Source organism: Balaenoptera physalus (assembly GCF_965194825.1).
Source record: "Balaenoptera physalus genome assembly, chromosome: 5".
Classification (NCBI taxonomy): Eukaryota; Metazoa; Chordata; class Mammalia; order Artiodactyla; family Balaenopteridae; genus Balaenoptera; species Balaenoptera physalus.
The window spans coordinates 95859949-95883263 of record NC_138884.1 but is presented as its reverse complement, the minus strand read 5'-3'; the positions used below and the strand labels follow the sequence as shown (position 1 = coordinate 95883263).

The 23315-nt window shown below is 34.9% G+C and overlaps 1 long non-coding RNA gene across 1 annotated transcript in view; it reads right to left on the bottom strand.

The window, feature by feature from the left end:
- LOC309662143 overlaps positions 1 to 23315 on the bottom strand; it is a 455958-nt gene that overhangs the window by 23662 nt on the left and 408981 nt on the right. The window lies entirely within an intron of this gene.

The following is a 23315-nucleotide window of genomic DNA, read 5'->3' as shown; positions in this document are numbered from 1 at the left end:
TAGGTTCCACATATAAGTGATATAATATTTGTCTTTCTCTGACTTACTTCACTCAGTATGATAATTTCTAGGTCTATCCATGTCACTGCAAATGGCATTATTTTGTTCTTTTTTATGGTTTATCCTCATATGTTTTTTAAGAACAATGCATTTGCTTCAAGAAAACAGAGAACAATATTTAAGATGTTTAAATGTAGAAGGTGTCCAGGGAGTTTACACTGAGTAAAAGGTAAAAGTAACTCTCAATGATAAAGGGTGGAGACAAGTTATTATCAACATGCAAGCACTTGGGAAATATTTTTCTAGTGTACCATTCCTGAAGAATGTACTAGAGAAAGGGCATCAGACCACAAAATGAATAGACCCATTGACATAAGGACTGAGAATGAGAATTAGATATATGGTTACTGCTAAAACTAAGACTATATAATAGCAAAAGAAAGAGAGTATAATGAATAATAGCTATATCCCATGACAATACATGTGTCACTGCATAAATGTGGAGGTGGAGATTAGGGAGAGCAAATGCAGAAAAAGTTACTATTTTATCAATTATATTGCTTATTTTAAGAATATTGGTACTATGGATGTTTGTATAATATTATTCTGAGACCACTGTGTTTATGATTTCTGATTAAAAATAAATAATTAAAAATAAATATATTTATCATCCCCTGTGTCTTGGAAAAGGAGGATGATTCTCTGTGTGGAAGAAAGGAAAAGAAGAACAAAGACTCTAAGACAGAAGGCTTTAAGTACAACTTCATAGTCCTGAATTTGAATTAAAAGTACTACAGCTGAGCATTTCTTTTTTTAAATTTTATTATATAAAACATTTCCAAAGGATTCAGGTATCAACTTGAAGAAGCTCACAATGGCCAAAGGTGAGAAATTTGAGCTTTGAAAAGTATAAGGTTTGCTGTGGATTGAAACTCATCAAATGTATTTAAATTCATGAATATGTCTATATACACACACATGCATGCATGTTCATATATACAATCATCTTGAAATATGGCAAATTAAGGACAATAATCAAATGTTTATTCTCTCTTTCTTGTATCAATTAAAAACTGTGTAAGCAAATAGTTGATGATTTCTTTTTACAAAAGTATTCAGCAAAAAAATGAAAATGAAGTATATAGAATTTGACTATAAGCTCTTTCCTGCATCTGATGGATCTCAGCATTGAATGACAAGCAAATACTAGTAAAGACAAAAGAGAAATTCCAGACATTATGTGCCTCCTGATAAAAACAAACCAACAAACCAAAAAGCAGCAGCAACAATGAAAATTTCTGGTCTTGTCAATTAATTATACTTTGAAAATGGGTCTGGACAAGCCTCTGGTCCCCCATTCCCTGTAAAAAGTGTCACAATCTACCCACTTGTTCAAACAAAAGTTCTAAGAATCACCCTGTATTTCCTTTTTTCCTTATTCCCTTCATCTTGCATTTAATCCATCAGCCAGCTTCATGAGGAAAAAGACATATCTATTTATCACTGATGGATCCCCAGGCTATACACTGCCTGTCACAGACTAGGTTCTGAGGGGAAAGTATGAATATATGATGAATGAATAAAAATATATTGGTCATAATAAGTAATAATTTTCTTCCAAAAATAATTCATATTTCTAGATTGGAATTATAATTTTATAGTTAAGAGTCTAGTCTCCACTGAATTCCAATCTATCCTCTACCACTTACAACTTTCTAGATCAAGTTCTTTGTGCATTATTATTCTTAACTGCAAATGGGTATAATATTGGCACTTATCTCATGGATAGTTTGGAAAATCAAATGGGCTAATATGTGTAAAGTACTCAAAATGGTGTTTTGACACATAGTGAGGGCAAACTAAATGTAGCTTAAAAATACGCTGCTTATACTCACATTGCAAATATGAGTGTACTTATTCACACGATTTTTGTCTAAGTCTTTGTTAACACATGGTCTTCGTATAGATATGATAGGCTCCTACTTCTAGTTCTTTCTTCTATTAGAGTTTCACATTATTTGAAAATGCTTTCCTCTAAGAAACAAGACGATCAATGGTGAATTTACTGAATGGTTTCTGTCTGACTGCCGATGATATTGAAGGTGCAGGATTATTCTGATTCTTTCATCCACAAATGTAAAAGAGAGAAGTGTCTGATGTCTGGATTATGGAGGTGATAATAGTATAAATAGAAAAAAAGAGACTTGAATGAAATAGGGAATGTAGTGTGGGTGAGAATCCACATCACATAGCAACTAATTACATATGGATAAGATGAAAAGGAAGAAGGGAGTTAGGGAGGGTAGAAAGGAGGGAGGGAGGGAAAGTGATTTAAAAAATCAGGGATTCGAAGAGTGATAGTTATACTATTCACTTATTCATTGATATAGGAAAGATGAAAAAAAGATACTTCATTGGGACTTGATCTGGAGATTTGCCTGATTTGCCTGATCTGGAGATTTGCCTTGATCTGGAGATTTGCCTGAAATCTGGAGATTTGCCTGATCTGGAGATTTGCCATACTCTTGAGAGGACAGACAGCAGGAGCAAGAAGAACTACAATCCTGCAGCCTGTGGAACAAAAACCACACTCACAGAAAGATAGACAAGATGAAAAGGCAGAAGGGTATGTACCAGATGAAGGAACAAGATAAAACCCCAGAAAAGCAACTAAATGAAGTGGAGTTAGGCAACCATCCAGAAAAAGAATTCAGAATAATGATAATGAAGATGATCCAGGGCCTCGGAAAAAGAATGGAGGCAAAGATCGAGAAGACGCAAGAAATGTTTAACAAAGACCTAGAAGAATTAAAGAACAAACAAACAGAGATGAACAATACAATAACTGAAATGAAAACTACACTAGAAGGAATCAATAGCAGAGTAACTGAGGCAGAAGAACGGATAAGTGACCTGGAAGACAGAATGGTGGACTTCACTGCTGCAGAACAGACTAAAGAAAAAAGAATGAAAAGAAATGAAGACAGCCTAAGAGACCTCTGGGACAACATTAAACGTAACAACATTCGCATTATAGGGGTCCCAGAAGGAGAAGAGAGACAGAAAGGACCAGAGAAAATATTTGAAGAGATTATAGCCGAAAACTTCCCTAACATGGGAAAGGAAATAGCCACCCAAGTCCAGAAAGCACAGAGAGTCCCATACAGGATAAACCCAAGGAGAAACACGCCGAGACACATAGTAATCAAATTGGCAAAAATTAAAGACAAAGAAAAATTATTGAAAGCAGCAAGGGAAAAATGACAAATAACATACACGGGAACTCCCATAAGGTTAACAGCTGATTTCTCAGCAGAAACTCTACAAACCAGAAGGGAGTGGCATGCTATACTTAAAGTCATGAAAAGGAAGAACATACAACCAAGATTCCTCTACCCGGCAAGGATCACATTCAGATTCGATGGAGAAATCAAGAGCTTTACAGACAAGCAAAAGCTAAGAGAACTCAGCACCACCAAACCAGCTCTACAACAAATGCTAAAGGAACTTCTCTAAGTGGGAAACAAAAGAGAAGAAAAGGACCTACAAAAACAAACCCCAAATAATTAAGAAAATGGTCATAGGAACATACATATAGATAATTACCTTAAACGTGAATGGATTAAATGCTCCAACCAAAAGACACAGGCTTGCTGAATGGATACAAAAAGAAGACCCATATATATGCTGTCAACAAGAGACCCACTTCAGACCTAGGGACACATACAGACTGAAAGTGAGAGGATGGAAAAAGATATTTCATGCTAATGGAAATCAAAAGAAAACTGGAGTAGCAATACTCATATCAGATAAAATAGACTTTAAAATAAAGACTGTTGCAAGAGACAAGGAAGGACACTACATAATGATCAGGGGATCAATCCAAGAAGAAGATATAAAAATTATAAATATATATGCACCCAATATAGGAGCACCTCAATACATAAAACAACTGCTAACAGCTATAAAAGAGGAAATTGACAGTAACACAATAATAGTGGGGGACTTTAACACCTCACTTACACCAATGGACAGATCATCCAAAATGAAAATAAATACGGAAACAGAAGCTTTAAATGACACAACAGACCAAATAGATTTAATTGATATTTATAGGACATTCCATCCACAAACAGCAGATTACACTTTCTTCTCAAGTGCACATGGAACAGTCTACAGGATAGATCACATCTTGGGTCACAGATCAAGCCTCAGTAAATTTAAGAAAATTGAAGACATATCAAGCATCTTTTCTGACTACAATGTTATGAGATTAGAAATGAATTACCGGGCAAAAAACGTAAAAAACACAAACACATGTAGGCTAAACACTATGTTACTAAGTAACCAAGAGATCACTGAAGAAATCAAAGAGGAAATCGAAAAATACCTAGAGACAAATGACAATGAAAACACGATGATCCAAAACCTATGGGATGCAGCAAAAGCAGTTCTAAGAGGGAAGTTTTTAGCTATACAAGCCTACTTCAAGAAACAAGAAAAATCTCAAATAATTATTCTAACCTTACACCTAAAGGAACTAGAGAAAGAAGAACAAACCAAACCCAAAATTAGCAGAAGGAAAGAAATCATAAAGATCAGAGCAGAAATAAATGAAATAGAAACAAAGAAAACAATAGCAAAGATCAATAAAACTAAAAGCTGGTTCTTTGAGAAGATAAACAAAATTGATAAACCATTAGCCAGACTCATCAAGAAAAAGAGGGAGAGGACTCAAATCAATAAAATTAGAAATGAAAAAGGAGAAGTTACAACAGACACCACAGAAATACAAAGCATCCTAAGAGACTACTATAAGCAACTCTATGCCAATAAAATGGACAACCTGGAAGAAATGGACAAATTCTTAGAAAGGTATAACCTTCCAAGACTGAATCAGGAAGAAACAGAAAATATGAACAGACCAATCACAAGTAATGAAATTGAAACTGTGATTAAAACTCTTCCAACAAACAAAAGTCCAGGACCAGATGGCTTCACAGGTGAATTCTATCAAACATCTAGAGAAGAGCTAACACCCAGCCTTCTCAAACTCTTCCAAAAAATTGCAGAGGAAGGAACACTCCCAAACTCATTCTATGAGGCCACCATCACCCTGATACCAAAACCAGACAAAGATACTACAAAAAAAGAAAATTACAGATCAATATCACTGATGAATGTAGATGCAAAAATCCTCAACAAAATACTAGCAAACAGAATCCAACAACACATTAAAAGGATCATACACAATGATCAAGTGGGATTTATCCCAGGGATGCAAGGATTCTTCAATATATGCAAATCAATCAATGTGATACACTATACTAACAAATTGAAGAATAAAAACCATATGATCATCTCAATAGATGCAGAAAAAGCTTTTGACAAAATTCAACACCATTTATGATAAAAAACTCTCCAGAAAGTGGACATAGAGGGAACCTACCTCAACATAATAAAGGCCATATATGACAAACCCACAGCAAACATCATTCTCAAAGGTGAAAAACTGAAAGCATTTCCTCTAAGATCAGGAAAAAGACAAGGATGTCCACTCTCACCACTATTATTCAACATAGTTTTGGAAGTCCTAGCCATGGCACTCAGAGAAGAAAAAGAAATAAAAGGAATACAAATTGGAAAAGAAGAAGTAAAACTGTCACTGTTTGCAGAGGACATGATACTATACATAGAGAATCCTAAAGATGCCACCAGGAAACTACTAGAGCTAATCAATGAATTTGGTAAAGTTGCAGGATACAAAATTAATGCACAGAAATCTCTTGCATTCCTATACACTAATGATGAAAAATCTGAAAGAGAAATTATGGAAACACTCCCATTTACCATTGCAACAAAAGGAATAAAATACCTAGGAATAAAACTACCTAGGGAGACAAAAGACGTGTATGCAGAAAACTATAAGACACTGATGAAAGAAATTAAAGATGACACCAACAGATGGAGAGATATACCATGTTCTTGGATTGGAAGAATCAATATTGTGAAAATGACTATACTACCCAAAGCAATCTACAGATTCAATGCAATCCTTATCAAATTACCAATGGCTTTTTTTATGGAACTAGAACAAAAAATCTTAAAATTTGTATGGAGACACAAAAGACCCCAAATAGCCAAAGCAGTCTTGAGGGAAAAAAAACGGAGCTGGAGGAATCAGACTCCCTGACTTCAGACTATACTATAAAGCTACAGTAATCAAGACAATATGGTACTGGCACAAAAACAGAAACATAGATCAATGGAACCACATAGAAAGCCCAGAGATAAACCCATGCACCTATGGTCAACTAATCTATGACAAAGGAGGCAAGGATACACAATGGAGAAAAGACAGTCTCTTCAATAAGTGGTGCTGGGAAAACTAGACAGCTACATGTAAAAGAATGAAATTAGAACACTCCCTAACACCATACACAAAAATAAAATCAAAATGGATTAGAGACCTAAATGTAAGACCAGACACTATAAAACTCCTAGAGGAAAACATAGGAAGAACACTCTTTGACATAAATCACAGCAAGATCTTTTTTGATCCACCTCCTAGAGTAATGGAAATAAAAACAAAAATAAACAAATGGGACCTAATGTAACTTCAAAGTTTTTGCACAGCAAAGGAAACCATAAACAAGATGAAAAGAAAACCCTGAGAATGGGAGAAAATATTGGAAACAAATCAACGGACAAAGGATTAATCTCCAAAATATATAAACAGCTCATGCAGTTCAATATTAAAAAAGCAAACAACCCAATCCAAAAATGCGCAGAAGATCTAAATAGACATTTCTCTGTAGAAGACATACAGATGGCCAAAAAGCACATGAAAAGCTGCTCAACATCACTATTAGAGAAATGCCAATCAAAACTACAATGCGGTATCACCTCGCACCAGTTAGAATGGACATCATCAGAACATCTACAAACAACAAATGCTGGAGAGGGTGTGGAGAAAAGGGAACCCTCTTGCACTGTTGGTGGGAATGTAAATTGATACAGCCACTATGGAGAACAGTATGGAGGTTCCTTAAAAAACTAAAAATAGAATTATCATATGATCCAGCAATCCCACTACTGGGCATATACCCAGAGAAAACCATAATTCAAAAAGACACATGCACCACAATGTTCATTGCAGCACTATTTACAATAGCCAGGTCATGGAAGCAACCTAAATGCCCATTGATAGACGAATGGATAAAGAAGTTGTGGTACATATATACAATGGAATATTACTCAGCCATAAAAAGGAACGAAATTGGGTCATTTGTTGAGACATGGATGGATCTAGAGACTGTCATACAGAGTGAAGTAAGTCAGAAAGAGAAAAACAAATATCATATATTAGCGCACATCTGTGGAGCTTAGAAAAATGGTACAGATGAACCGGTTTGCAGGGCAGAAATTGAGACACAGATGTAGAGAACAAACGTTTGGACACCAAGGGGGGAAAGCAGCAGGGGGTGGGGTGGTGGTGTGATGAATTGGGAGATTGGGATTGACATTTATACACTGATGCATATAAAATTGATGACTAATAAGAACCTGCTGTACAAAAAAATAAATAAAATAAAATTCAAAAATTAAAAAAAAAGCAAAAAAAAGCCATACTCTTGGATGTAATATAAATAAAGAGTAGTCTAAATCCTGAAAACAGGTAAATTTTGAGACACATGAAATAATAATAAAAAAGAAGAGATGGCAGAGAAGACAACATCAGAAAGTGGAAGAAGAGAGGTTGGAAAAACAGGAAGAGAGTCACAAGAAAATGTCTTCAGAGGGATAAGGTATGGTAAAAACATGAAAAAGAAGGGAGACTACAGGGAGACAGCTGCCATCGGGAAGAAGAGCTAGAAGAGAGCCACAAGGAGATAACAGGGTAGGTTGATTGCTAGGCGTTGGTGATAAAACAGAGAATCGTGTCAGAAGGTGTGTGGCCATGGAAAATGCATAAGAGCATGAGCGGTAGAAGGAAAAAATAAAGAAGGAGCAATTTGTGTGCACGACTGTTTCCTAAATTATAATGGTGACATTCTAAACTTGGTGGGGAAATACAGTGGATGACTTTTTCTGTAGAAATGGTTTATTTAAGCTGGGGTTGAGGAGACAGAGATAGAAGTTGAAAATGCAAAAGGAGAAAGATAATATATTAATAGAAATATTGGGATTAGAACAGAGGTAGGCCAGATTGGAGTGGAGCGTGTTGTCTCTAAGGGATCAGTGAAGCTGGAGCCCAGACACTGGATTCTCCTCTCAGCTCTGGCTGCTCAGCACTGAGGGCTAGTTCATGTCTTCTCTCTGACCCTCTGCTTTTTCCTTCTAAAATGAATGTTTTGAACTAAATAATGAATAATTAATGTTGCTTTCAGCAGTAGAAGCGACACTTTTTCATCGAGATATTAGTTGCCATTTGGAAGAGCAGTTACGAAGAAAGGGGGCGATTATAAATGGAAATCGAGGGAGGATTGTTAAGAGAGTATAAAAATGGTTGGCCTTAGTCAAGATGCTTTTACAATTTACTGAGCTTTTATATTTTCTAAGGGTACAGGTATTACTCACATTGTGAAAAAAAGTCCAGCAAAGTGAACCAAAACATATATATTCCATTTCCATCTATATTACTGAGTGGGAAAAATCTTTGAAGGTGAATATATTAAATAAAATTAGTCTCAGAGCAAGTTGAATATACCAGTGCTAGGAATATGTATACATTTGGGAGTTTTCTTTTTGTTTTTTACAACCTTGGAAATTGTCTAGAATTTTTGCTAACCTCTCCTTCCTCTTTTTCAAGTTGTGTCCTCAGCTTTTTCTGTAAAGGTGGAAATAGTAAAGATTCTAGGCTTGGGGGCCATATGGTTTCCATGCAACTACACAGCTCTGCCACTGAAACATGAAAGCAGCCACAGAAAGTATAGAAATAAATGGGCATGCCTGCCTTCCAATTAATTTTGTGTACAAAATCATGTGAGGACTGAACTTGGTCTATAGGCTGGAGATGACCAATCTCTATATTGCTGGAATCTGTTAATCAAGAAGGCAGTAAGTGTGCCATTGTCTCTGGTTCATTTCAGAGCTTTTTATATGTCACAAATATTCGATGTTTTAATATGCAGTAAGGAAAAGCCCTAAAATGTGTTGTGTTCTATATTTATCCGGATATTTAGACTTTACAGCATCCTTCTGAAATACAGATTTTATTTTATTTTTTGGAAGGTTTTTAATCTGCAAAGCATTCTTTTTTTAAATTCTTATTGGAGTACGTTTACAATGTTGTGTTAGTTTCTGCTGTACAGCAAAGTGACCTATTTATCCATATACATATATCCACCCTATTTTAGATTCTTTTCCCATATAGGTCATTACAGAGTATTGAATAGAGTTCCCTGTGCTACACAGTAGGTCCTTATTAGTTATCTATTTTATATATAGTAGTGTGTATACGCCAATCCCAATCTCCCAGTTTATCCCTCCCTCCTCCCCTCCCCTCCACCACATGTAACCGTAAGTTTGTTTTCTACATCTGAAGTACTGATTTTAAAAAACTTTATATCTGAAGAAATTACAGTTCATTAAGGCTAAATAATCTGAGCAAGGCTACACAACCAAGGATCACAATCAGAATTTGAAAAAAAAGCAAACAAAATAAAACACTTAATTTTTTCACTATATCATGCTTCATGCTGTAGACAATCCCTTTGTTGCTTCTTTTCTGGAATATTTAAAAGAATGAGTTAGACATTGGATACATGATTCTCTAAAATTCAGTTTTCTACCCAAGATTTTCCTTAAGTATATTACAAGGAAGTGGTGTTGAGTCTTGAAAGGGGAAATTGATTTACCTTTCAGCCAGGAAGATATGCTTAAAAGATCATGGTAGTCAGTCCAGAATTTCACTCCGTAAGCATTACTGACTTATAGGAAATGAAACTGTGGATCAGACTGAAATCCAAGACAGTCTTTAGTTGCTGTTGAAGGATGAAATTGGAGCTCCACAAACAGTTCTGTGTGAGACTTTAATGTTCTGTTGGTTTGGGTTATTTCTGCTTTCTCTCCTTATTTTTACCATTATTCATTTCCCAGAGACAGAGTAAAACAAGTTTCTTTGTTCTTCCCTCATTATACAACAGAAAGAAAAAAACAATTGGACTGTTTTGAACTTTTGTCTTTGGATTTTATAAGTAGGGATAGCGCAAGATATAAAAGGAAAGATTCTTATTGTTCTTTCACTATTTAACAAAACGAAGCATCATAACCCACGTTGTCAAAGATGTGGCCATCTTTAGGCATCTTTCTTTCCTCTCTGTTGTCCTTTCTCCTGGGAGAACAAAGTCATCACACAGTTCACTACACACTTTCCTTTGTCAAAGCAAAAGAAGATTATTAAGGTCTCATCTGACCAGAGACCCTCTCATTTGGGCCATCTGTCTTTTTGTGTTTTCTTGAGGGAATACAAAAACAGGACTTTTTCCCCCTCTTTTCTCTCATTTAGTGTTTTATGAGATTGTGCGTTAAGCTGTATTTTAAGAATTTGAACAAGCAGAGACCCTGCCACTTTGAACATTGTTTTCTTTTCCTTTTGCGCTTTCCATTTCACTTGGAGAAATCACACATATTTTTTTTTCCTCTAATAATATTAAGGGAAAGGCTGTCTTAAGATTACTGCTCTCAAAGCCAAATTTGTTCTCCGATTATCATTCTTACTTCAAGGATGTGATCTCGGGATTGATATACACAGAAGCCTAACCTGTCAGGTGGACACTCACAAAAAATTAAATGACATATACCCATTTCTCAAATGGCCAATTGCACCTACATGAAGGTGAGGTATTTTGCCTCTTTGATAATAAATGGGAAGAAAAAAGGGAGTGGGGTTGGAAAAAGGGGTCCCACCTAACAAAAGAAAAATCTTAGTGTTTTAGCATATCTACGTTGTTTAAAGTTTCCTCTTCTGAATTTAGCTGAGAGAGGTAAAAGGACAAGTATTTGTGATTATTATTTTAATAAGAAACAAAAGTAAATTGACTATTTTGTAGGAAATCCATCAATATTTATTATATGTAATAAAACAATACTTAATGATTTCTAGTCCATATGAAGCTATCACTGAAATAAGAGAAACAGAAGTGTCCGACCATGAAGCCAGCTTAATTGCCATCTTTTCAATTTGGAAACTACACACCTCTGTCCCATTGTTTTACAGCACAGTTGTACTGGGTGATCATTATGATGACACTGACCTTAAATGATCTTTAAAAAAATTCTTACAATAAGAATAGTTGTTTTTTTCTTTTTTTTCCCTGACTAGGAATTGAACCGGGGCCCCAGCAGTGAAAGCGCCAAGTCCTAACCAATGGACCACCAGGGAATTCCCACAATAAGAATAGTTTTATGGATATTAATACTATGTTGGTATTAATGATAACTGTTTCACCTATATATTCAACAAGAAGTATGAGCCATCTACTATGTGCCAGGCACTGTTGTAGGCCCTGAGAATGTTGAGGTGTAAAGACAGACAGGTTTCTGCAACCAAGGAGTCTATCGTTTACACAAGAACACATCATTTTCTAATATGGCAAGATTATTCTCATTTGGTGTTTATTCAACCTATCTTTATTGAGCTATACTCCAAGCACTATACTGTAAGGATGCAACACAACGGTGAAAGAAACATAACTTGTAGAAAAATATCAAAAATATACACAAATCAATAGACATTTGGAATTTAAAGCTGGTGTTAATTTTAATAATTAAATATATAATTATTGAGTAAGTACTACATGCTAGTACTCTGGTAGGCTCTTGGAATATAACGTAAAACAGGACAGATACAACTTCTATCCCAGGGAGATAGAATATAGACTTATAGTATGATGGGAGTAAGTACAAGTTTCTATGGGAACTCAAATGAGCATTCTTTAAGAGTCATGAAGTCTTCTTATTAGAAACGATTACATAGCTAGGAGCTAAAAATAATAGAAATCAGGAAAGAAGAGGAACTCAAACATTTTAGCATGTTTCAAGATGATAACAAAGGCAAAGCCCTGTAGGAAAGAAAGAGCATAGCCACATTCATGGGGCCCGGTAAGAATTACTCGGTATAGCTGGCGCTTAGATTTCAAGATATTGTCTTATGCAATAAGGCCAGAAAGATTAGCAGAAGCCGTGTAAGTTTGTAAAGGTCCTTGTCAGCTATAATACACTGCTTGAACTTTATACTGAGGGCATTGGGAATTAAGAGAACTAATAAGACTGTAATATAGCATAGTGGTATCTCTTTGGGTGACTACCAACTCATACCAAGCTTTTTCCTTGAGAAGCACCAAGTATATTGACTTAGGTCTTCACCAATCACTTCTAAGCTCCATTATCCTGCTTTTTTGGCTGTAACTGATTTATCCAGATATAGACACCTGACCCCAATCAGTCCTTTTGAAACTGGCAATGGAGTAACACCCACAAAAACACAAACAAGCAAAAACAAACAAATGAACTGGTATATCACCAGATTTGTCACGTTGTCAGTATCACAAGAGAGACAAACCCCATAAATTCCTGCTTTTGAGATTGCTGGAGTGATCCTTATTGTTTTCCTTCCCAAATTTTCACTGTTTGTCTTTTTGTTTTAATGGATTACCTTAGTGTTTATACATTCTCCTGTTGATAAGCTATTTAGCAGCAGTTTCCATAGTTAGCAAATAATTCTAATTACTACTAGGCATGCTGAAATGTTATCTTTTCCAAGAAACCTTCCCCAACTCCTCATGTTTGAATTATCTTACTCATTTTTGGTCACATTGAACCCCATGCTTATCCCTACCATACACTCATTAGATAGTCTTGTAATTAATTTTAATTCAACTTTCTTATAACTAATCCACACTCTGTCCTAGCTATGACTTTAACTTCCTTGTGGCCAGGTACCATTTCTTATTTATCTCTATATTCCTAGCACTTAGTAAAGAATCTAACAGATAGTAGGAGCTTATTAAATATTTGCCAAGTATTGGATAAATGAATATGGCTATTTGAAAGGGAATACCCAGTCAAGAAAACAATTTAGGTCATATCAGCAAATACTTAAAATTTTCTATTCTGTGAACAATATTCTTGGGGCAAGGGAGAAACTGATGACTTGGTTATGACCTTGTATGTTCTTGCTCTTGCAATAAGATATGAGCAAATGCAATAAAGTTGACCCTTGAATAATGAGTGGATTAATACCTATATAACTCATAGGTGGCCCTCCACATCCACGGTTCCTCTTTATCTACAGATTCAACCAACCACGGACCATGTAGTACTATAGTATTTACTACTGAAAAATATCCACCTATAAGTGGACCAGTGCAGTTCAAACCCTTGTTGTCAACTGTAATTTAAATTTACTTCAAGTGTATAATGCAAGCAAGATAAAATTGTCTTTCTTCCCATGGAAGTTCTTATCCTTCTCTTTTCAAATTTCCTGTTATAATCTAGTTTCCTAGGTATTTCTGCTAACTGGGAAGCAATTTAAATAAGATTATTTCAGATCTTTTAAAAGTTTATCTATGTCATTCTTAATTAATGAAATGGAAACCTGACCTTTGTAACAGTCTGATGAACTTGGTTAATATGACTCTGTCCCCAGGACATGATTCATTGTTAGTGTGCTATTTGATGCAGAAAGAAATAAAAAATTGAGATTGAAGAACTGAGAACCATATCTTGGGGGACACCTAAGTCACTAAGGTTTTCCTACCCCCTGAAGCCCTAGAAAAGGTCTGGTGAAACTATCCCTAATTATAACCTTTCCGTATACTTATATGGAATATATTCCTTCAGAATGAATCACACTTGAAACATTAAGGGTACAAGATGTGTGAGCCAGGCCAGGAGTGCTAATGGAGGTCATGAAGGGGGATTTTGCCTTTGAAGTGTAAGCTGGAAATTAGTACCACTCATTCCAAACCAGATGACCAGTGAGTGGTTCCAGAAGGACTTCTGACCAATCATTTTTAAAGGCCCTATTTTTGTTTATTGTTCCTGGTGACATTTTGCCTTTTGTGCAAGATGGAGACTTCAAGAAGAAGCTGTTTTCATTACATTAAAAAAAAAAAATACCAAGAGGGTTAGAATACGTTTGTTCAATTACCAGTCCCCCTTGCCACCTGAGACAGAAGTCAGCAGGAGAAAGTGATAATGGAAAGATAATGCCTATCCACACCGCACTACCCCTCAAAAGAACAAGATGCATATAAAACACATGTTCTTTCTGAGCTTGACTTTCATTTCCCTCTTATACTTGTCTTAGAATTTAGCAGACATTGGTAGCAACCATTTCAGAAGAGAAAGTAGTGACAAGTATAAGGATAACATTGAAAAAGGCCCCATGTTGGACTGAGAGTTTTTGTTCTAATATTTTATTAATTGCTCTTTCTCTGAATGATCATGGGCAATGACCTGCTTCATTCTGACAGTCAAATGCAGTCCACTGCATTGGATACTTGAAATGACTTAAAGAAAAGGAATGATTTGAAACTGTTATGAAAAGAAAATAAGGACATTTCACATTATTAGAATTCTAGGCAACAATGGAAATCAATGCAAAGGAAGTTAACAGGTCATTCTCACAGCCAGTAGGCTGGAGTAAGTACTTTATGGACATCATAGAAAGAATTCTCACAAAAACACCAAAAAGTGGGTGTTATTAGTTCCATTTTACAATGTGAAAATGGAGGTCTAGAGAGTTTAATTAACTTGCCTAGGATAACTTAGCGACTAAGTGAAGGATCAGGGTTTGAAGCCATATATGCCTGCCAATGCACTTAATTATAATTCCAACGTCAGCTTCTGAACACACAAACGGGAAAAGACTGAGGAAAGGGATAATTTTGAAAACATCACACGAACAAAAGAATGTACTAGGACGATTACTTATGCTAAAGGATCTTTATAAGTATTACACAGTGAAAAAATTCTTTAATCACGTAAGTTTAAGAAATCCTGAATTAAAAAATAAATCAAGTTTCTTTGATATAGAACTTATTGTATCCTTTAATATGAACTATACATTTCTGTAACTTTATAGCGGATGTAACATTTTTCAAAATATGTGACTATGAAACAATTTTTTGAGAAGCATCTTACAAGATTAGTTATCTATGAAATATAATACATTGTGAGATACTTATATACAGGAAGGAAGAATGACATCAAAGATTCTTTAGTATTTGTACTGAATGAGGGTGATCCACGTTAATTTCAGAAATCTAGACAAATTATTTTCCTAGGGATTGGGTGTGAGGGTAGAGAATAGAATAAATGTTGAATAACCTGTATTATTAACAGAACTCTTCTGAATTTACTTCTTTTTCTAGACACGAAATAGAAAGAGGTATGAATCAGATGCTGTCTTTAGGGACATCACAATTTAACTCAATGGTTTGCAGTGTGAGGAATCACCCAAAAAGCTCTTCCAAGGCCCACATTCTGTCACTTATGGAGTGCCAAATTGATTTCATACATTAGCTCATTTAATTCTACAGTAGCTCCATGAAGTGAGTACTCACATTGTCTCTTTTTCACAGATGAGTAAACTAAGTAGACATGAGATTAATTTGCCCAACTTTCTATAAATCTAATATGGTGGTACCAGATTGCAAACTCAGATCTATAACCTTGCTTTTGAGAATTAAGCCAGAAGAATACAAACTTTTATAGGCATGGGAATTCCTGGCAGTAGGTGAACCACGGAATTGTTTCCAACTTAAACAGTCTGACTCAGTATATATATGGAGATGTCTATACATTTTTACAAAGCATCCAAGGAGATTTTCATGCTGATGACTCACAGACTACATGTTGAGAAATAGTATGCTTTTTCATACTGTATTCCATAAGCAAAATCAAATTTAATTCTATAACTTATAACAACTTCTGTAACTTTTAAATAAGGAGCTACTTAAACTTTACTATGAAAAATACTTAGGCAGTTCTTCTGTTTCAAATATAATGTTTGTACTTTCTGGTTTGCTAGTGAATGTTAACCCACTGTCTGGCAGTCTCACTAATTAGTCTCACTAATCTTTGTCATGCATATTGAAAATAAAACACAAAGAAATAGAATATGGATGGACACAAAAATCTACCACTCTTTTTTAATTGAAGTAAAAAATCTACCACTTCAACTGAAAATCTTCAACATGATATTGTCCTACTAGTTGCTCAGTAGAGACAATTTAAATACAAATAGTTGACCTGCATATTATTTGCAAAGGAAAAGATGAGAAAAAATGTTCAAGAAACCCTCAAGCTATCCCAATATTGTTATTAATCGTAAGGATCTATTCAATGTCACTGTGAATTATCAGTAAAGGACCCTGAAATGTGACTTACACAGTTAAAAGACCACTAGCATACAATGAGACCTTGAACAAGTCACCTACCTTCTCTAGGTTCCCTTTTCTGATCATTCAAATAAAAAGCCAATAATTCAATTATAAAATTATCTTCTATCAAGCATTTAATATGGATGCAATTGTGTGTTAAGTGCTTTATTTGTATATGGTCTAATTTTTATTCCTTATTACAAAATCAGGTGATGCAGTTCCTTTCTTCACTTTACAGTAGATGTAAATGGGGCATAAGAAGGTAAATGTTTTGGCAAGTGACATGGGCAACAAATGGTTAAGTTGGGCTTTAAACTCAGGCATTTCAGCTAAAAAATTTATTTTCCGGAAAGGATATTACAGGCGTTACTTATATAAGAGGTTAGTTTCACCCCTCCCCCATTTAGCCATATAATTATTTGATATTAAAAGCGTTAAAATAAAAACGCTATCTTAATGCTATAGAAGAGTTCATGTAACTTCTGATAATTGACTCACATATTTATAAAACATTTTAGACTGAGAAAATCTGGCTCAGAGTTGCATAGAAAATCAGGAAGAAATTTTGCTTTGTGTTTCACACATTTTGACAATTATAATGGTAGCAATAATAATGAGAATAATGATATTCTTCAGTTTGATTTGTTAACTACCTATTTCCTGCCTCTAACCTTACCAAAGAGAAACAGAAAATCCTAGAGAAGGGCTTTTTTGTTCAAATATTAGAGTTCTCTAATTTCTGTTTGACCTCTTTGAATCAGGTTTCTTATCCGGGAATCTGACCAAAACTCTTCATCTTGATATTTTTGATATGCTCTAGGTTCAGGAAAAGAGTCAAATTTTCCAGTTTATTATTTTACTCATTTAAGTTGCTTCTGATACCAAGGCAGAAGCGATTATATTTCCAGAGGATAGAGCACCAGCCATGACATAATTGTGTAAATTCTCAGAGATGATGAGAGTTCCATATGCAGTCTTAGCTTACCATTGAGTCATTGAGCTAGAATAAACTTTAGAGCTCAGACAGTCCAATATTATTATTTTATAAATAGCAGCATAAATAAAGAAGGAAGGAAGTTACAGATGGAAGGAGGGAGGAAGGAGAAAAGAAGGAAGGAGGGAGAGAAGGTGGAAGAGCAGGAAAAAGTATGAAAAAAATTAAAATTGACTTAATTATTTGCCAAGTACTGTATTATATCTGTCATATATGTTATCATAGTTAATGAATTCATGATTAATACTCAATAATTTGTACATAAAAAAACAAGATTTCAAATACAACAGGAAACTTGCCATAGGCATGTTTTATGGGATAGTCTTGGATTAAAGTCTAAAATGTTTTTCATTATGCTCAACACTGTTAGCTTTCCTTCACATTACAAGTTAAATAGTAAAAGATCTGCAATTTGAATTAGTGTTTCTTCTTTCTTTCCTGCTGTCTTTTCCATTATATCTTGCCATTTCTTTTCCATGACATGTACACCTATGATTCATCACGTGATTTCCAAAGTCATTGGATTATATGTCAATCAAAAAAGAACAAGAACACTAAGGGGAGAGAAGACGTTCCTTTGAAGCCAAATTCACCCCAATTTTAGGGAAAGGGAAATGGAGACAGGTGCATTTGTCAATATGATAGACCCAACCAGATTGAACATGTGACTGTCAATATAAAAATTATTATATTTTGGTGTGTGTAAGTGTTATAGAGCGACTCAGTTTATCTGAATTCAGAGAATTCATAAAACGAGGTTTCATTTGTGTGATCCTTTATAGTTAACTGTTTTTAAAGTTGCAGCAATGTTCACAACTCTGAAGATTATGTAATCCTTAATAAAAAGAGGAGAAAATGAAACACTGAGAACTAGAAGGACTTCTCTGTAGACTTAGTAAATGTCAGATTTGTGCTTGAAGCCAAGCACTCTCAATCTAGTGTGCTTTTAATACACATTGACAACTGGAAATCATTGACATTTGTAGAACCTTCCACCTAAGAGCAGAACATTCATTTCAGGTGCACTTGAGTCCTTCATCAAAATATATCACATTTGATTTCAGAGAATTCAAGTCACCTTCAATCTCTTCAATAACTTTTTATCTATTAATATTTATCTTTATGTAAATTAAAACTATTTATGTTCCACTATCAGTTTTTTCTCACACATTGAACTGCCTTTTTAGCATAGAAGGCTCCTTGTGTTGTTCAGTAGCTGGTTATCAAGTGTAGGTAGTCAATGAATGTACTAATGTACCATGTGAACTTTTAATTACAAACAAAGGCAGTCTTACACAACATCATGCACACAGGGTTTGCTCACTGAGACTATGTTCCATAATTCATGTCCTCTTTCTTTTGCTACCTCCACCCACCCCCCAAAAAAATTGAGAAGCATAATTGGCTTACATAGCATGATATAGTAATTCAATTTGAGTAAAAATGTTGACTTACAGCTATGTAGAAAACCTTCCTCCCTCAACCAACCAATCTCAGCATGGTTAAATACTGTTTATCTTTCAAGTCTCTTCAGAACCCCAGTCCCAAAGAATTTCTCACTCTCTGCTGTGTGGTCCTAATGCCTGTTATGTACAAGTTGGATTACAGCATTTATCATACTAATTTTATTTACCTTTCTATAGTAAAGAGAATTGTCTTCCCTGGGTTTTCCAGGAGAGACTATGAAATTAGAATCCATCCGGAATAGATTATTAATCTTACCATGAGAGACTGCAAAAGGACTAAGGAAAACAAAAACAGGACCGGGGGAAGATTAGCCAGAATGCAATTTCAAGTAAAATCCCAAGGATGGTAGATTATTAAGGCATTTGCTTAACAGGAAAAAATGGTATTGTGAAGTAGGTGGGGTTTCATGCTTGTTCCCAGCAGCCAAGGACTTCTTTGTCTATTCCTGTGCCACTGATGGAGACTTCCTCCATGCTCCTATTTTTCCCCCAGTTGTAAGCACCTCATCCAGGCCCATGGAAAAGGGATTGTGGTGAATGCAAACTACTCTTGTCTCTGAGCCCCACAGCTATTCCAAACTTACATACTATAGCCACACTTTAAGAATTTACAAGTTTAGTTGATTTCTTATTATATGGTTGTAAGATGGTCATCTCTTTCTCCTATAAAAGAAAGTGTCAAACTGAACTGCCACAAATAAAAAAATGCAGCATCAGAGATGAAGAATGCCCTGTTGGGCTCTTCACTAGTCCAGCCACAATTGAAGAAAGAATCAGTAAATATGAAGATAATTCAATAGAAAACACACAAACTGAGACATAAAGAGGGAAAATAAAAAGTAAACAAAAAGCAAACAAATAAACACGAAAAATCCAAGAGTTTGAGGAAACATTAAAGGATTTAACATTTGTGCAATTGAGGTCTCTGAGGAGAAGAAGAGAGCAATACAGATAATGATTTAATGAGATCGTGGATGAGAATTTTCCAAAAATGAAGGAAACACCGCAAACCACAGATCCAAAAGTCTCAAAGAATCCCAAGAGTGACAGAGGTGAAAAAAAAGTGAAAGTGCACTACTTTACTTTTTCTATATAATTTGAAATCAGAATGTACCGCCTAAAGTTGAAGCATCAAAAAATAAAATTTAATTAAAAGAAGATGATATCAAATAACAGATACAAAAATAAAGTATGTATTAAAATTTTGATAAATATTCAATAAAAGAGTAAGAGAAATATATAAAGAAAAATTAGAGGACACATAGGTTAAAAGGTACTTAAGACACATCAACGTCTAGTGTATAGATTTTACATGAATCCTGATTTAACTATTCAAACTGTTAAATACAATAATTTGTGAAACAAATAAGCTCATGTATAATTAATGATATTAATGAATTATAATTTTTAATGTGATAATAACATTTTGATTATGTACAAAGCAAAAGAATTCTTATCTTTTAGATTGGTGTACTAAAATATTTAGGGAGAAACTAACACAATGTCTGAAATTCATCCCAAAATAATCTGAGGTGGGTAAGAATTGGTTGGGGGAATAAAAAAACCAAAACTGGCCATAGGCTGGTAATTTTTAAATCTAGGTGATGGAAATTATATATTTATGATTATTATATATACTATTATATATACTATTCTCTCAACTCTGTGGTGTATTAGGGATTTTCCATATTAAAGTGTTAAACTGTTGTCAAACAGAGACAAAGAAAATTAGAGTAGAGTAACTGAACTAAATGCTTCCTTTTTTTCATAGTAGTTAATGATTAAAGTTCATAAATTACATTATATGCATATGAAGTTATTAATTACAATAACAACTTGAAGAATGAAAAACAAATTATTATATAGGAGGTAAAAGAGAGAACTGTATATTACTTTTTACATTCCTCTGTTCTGATTGGATGTTTTTTTCCAATTTGCATATAATGCAGTTTTACTTTAAAAATAGTTGTATAAGACAAAACAGTTGTTTAGCTTTTAAACAGGATTCATTTTGAAAAATATGACAAAATAATGCCCCCTTTATATTTATTTTTTGAGTTGTTTCTAATTTTTTTTAAAATGAAAACATTGATTATTTAAAAGCTACTCATTGAAACTCACACATCTCCCAACACTCTGAGATTCTGATAACCCTTCCCCAGGGGAAAAGTGTGCTTTGACACTTCAGTGTCCACTTTGAAAATCATGAATGCAAATCATAATGCAGTGCCACTGTGACATTTTCAAAATAAGGCCACAGTTTCTGAAAACTCTAGGAGAATAAAAAGGGATTAGGACTTTCAGTAAGGAGAAGTGGTAAGAAACTTTATTAAACAAGCAATAGATTGAATATGCCCATGTAAATAATATCCATGAATTTAAAATAATTGCCCATCACCTGGTCATGAAACTATAAAATAGTATGCTTTCAGTATTAGGCTACTTTCGTATATAATAACTGACTGAAAAATCCTCAAGACGTTTGTAGTATCTACCCATTTATCTTAACAGAAGGCTTGTTTTATAAAAAGATTTTGTCTGATTTATATTGCCAGTGGTAATATACACCAAGTGGTCTGGAAGTACAACCACACATTGACAGAAACTTGTTCCATTATTACTTTGAGTAGAATTATTTCTAGAAAAAATGCAATTAAGAAAACACTACTTCACTTGGAATCTGACAATGTATGTGTGGAAAAATGGTGAAAACAGGAAGAACCACCTCTGCTGGTCAGAAGTTCCACTACTAAGTGGATAATTACATTAATACACACACATTTTGCTTATAATTTTTGCCATAGGAAAGAGAGGTCCCATGACATCCTAAAGGGTTACTGATGTACATTTTCCTCTTTTATGAGTTAAGTGAGTCTAGGCTGTGCTGAGTGAATCTCTCCCAGGGAAGCAGAGCCTACCAAGTGATTGCATAACTCTGCTTTGGTTAACACTAGCAACTGCCTCCATGAAGCAAATCTACTAGATAATTCTAGTTCCTCATTTCACTTGATCTGTGAGTGATGTCCAAGACAATGGATTGCTCATTTTTTTCTTGAAACGCATCTTCTACCTTATCATAGAGCACTCTTCGAGGGCCTCTCCTCCCTCACTGGGTACTCCTTCACAGGCTCCATTCCTAAGGTCATGTTTTGACCTGACACCGAAATCCCGAAGTTCCTCTCCTTAAAAGACCTCATCAATCGCCATGATTTTAAACACCACCTATGTACCAATAACTCTAAAATACACAGTTTTTAGACTAGATATCTCTTTTGAGCTACATTTACAACAGCTTGCTTGACAAATCTACTTGGATATAGCTTAAGTATTTCAAACTTTACATTTTTAAAACAGAAGTCATGATTTTCCCTTCAATATAGTTCTTGCCCGGGATTTTCATCTTAGAAAATGGCATCATCATTTAACCAGTTGCTGAAGACTGTTGACCTGAGACAAATAGACTGCCAGATATTTCTCCAGCAAAGAAGAGTTTATTCAGGATCAGAAGAGAATTGCAATCCCAGGTCTGTAACCACGGTGAGCCTCAGGCAAGCCCCACATGGCAAGGGAAGGAGAACATTTTATACAGAGGAAAAGGAAGTTGAGAGGGCTATAGTAGACAGAGTTCGTGGCTTTTCGTTGGCTGAGTCCTTGCCAGGAAAGAAGAGAAGTATTTCTTCTTCCTGTTGGGTTTTGCTATCTTCATAGGGCATGATAGATCCCCGTCCGGTGTCTCAAACCTATTTAATCGAGGTTTCTGTGTATTAATCTTTGACAAGAAAAATCCTAGGGTATCCCTTCGTCTCCATCTCAGTTATCACTATCCTAATGAAAGGGAACATTTTTCACCAATTAATTGATTTCCCACTTTCCTCTTGTCCAGAACAAATCCATTCTTCACATAGCAGCCTATAACTTATTTTCAAAACGCCAGGCAATGCATATGATTCCCCTGCTTAAAGTTGTTGTTTTCTGCAGTATGTAGAATAAAATCCAAAATTCTTTTCATAGTGTTTTGCTCATCTATCTCCAGCCTGTCTTCTAACTTTACGGAACACTGTGTTTTTCTTAATAAACTGTAATCAGCACATTTTACCAGTTTCAACAGTGGAATAGGACATGGAGGCAGGGGATTCATTTCCTCTTCTCATAACCTTGATTTTTCTTTCCAGCTCTTTGACTTGAGTGACTCTACAATATTCATGAAGGAAACACTCAACCCAAGGAGGTCTTTCCTGATCACTCTATCTAAAGTAGACGCACCTAGATCATTTCATGTAAACATTTGTTATTTCATTGATAGAACATATCAAAATCTGACATTATTTCACATGCTTGATGATCATTTTTATATATTTCATGGTTGCTCCGTCAAAAAGCAAGCTTTCTGAGCCAGCATGACCTTGCTCTCTATTTCATTTACACCATGACGCTTGTTTCACTAGGCATTCAGGAAAATGTTTG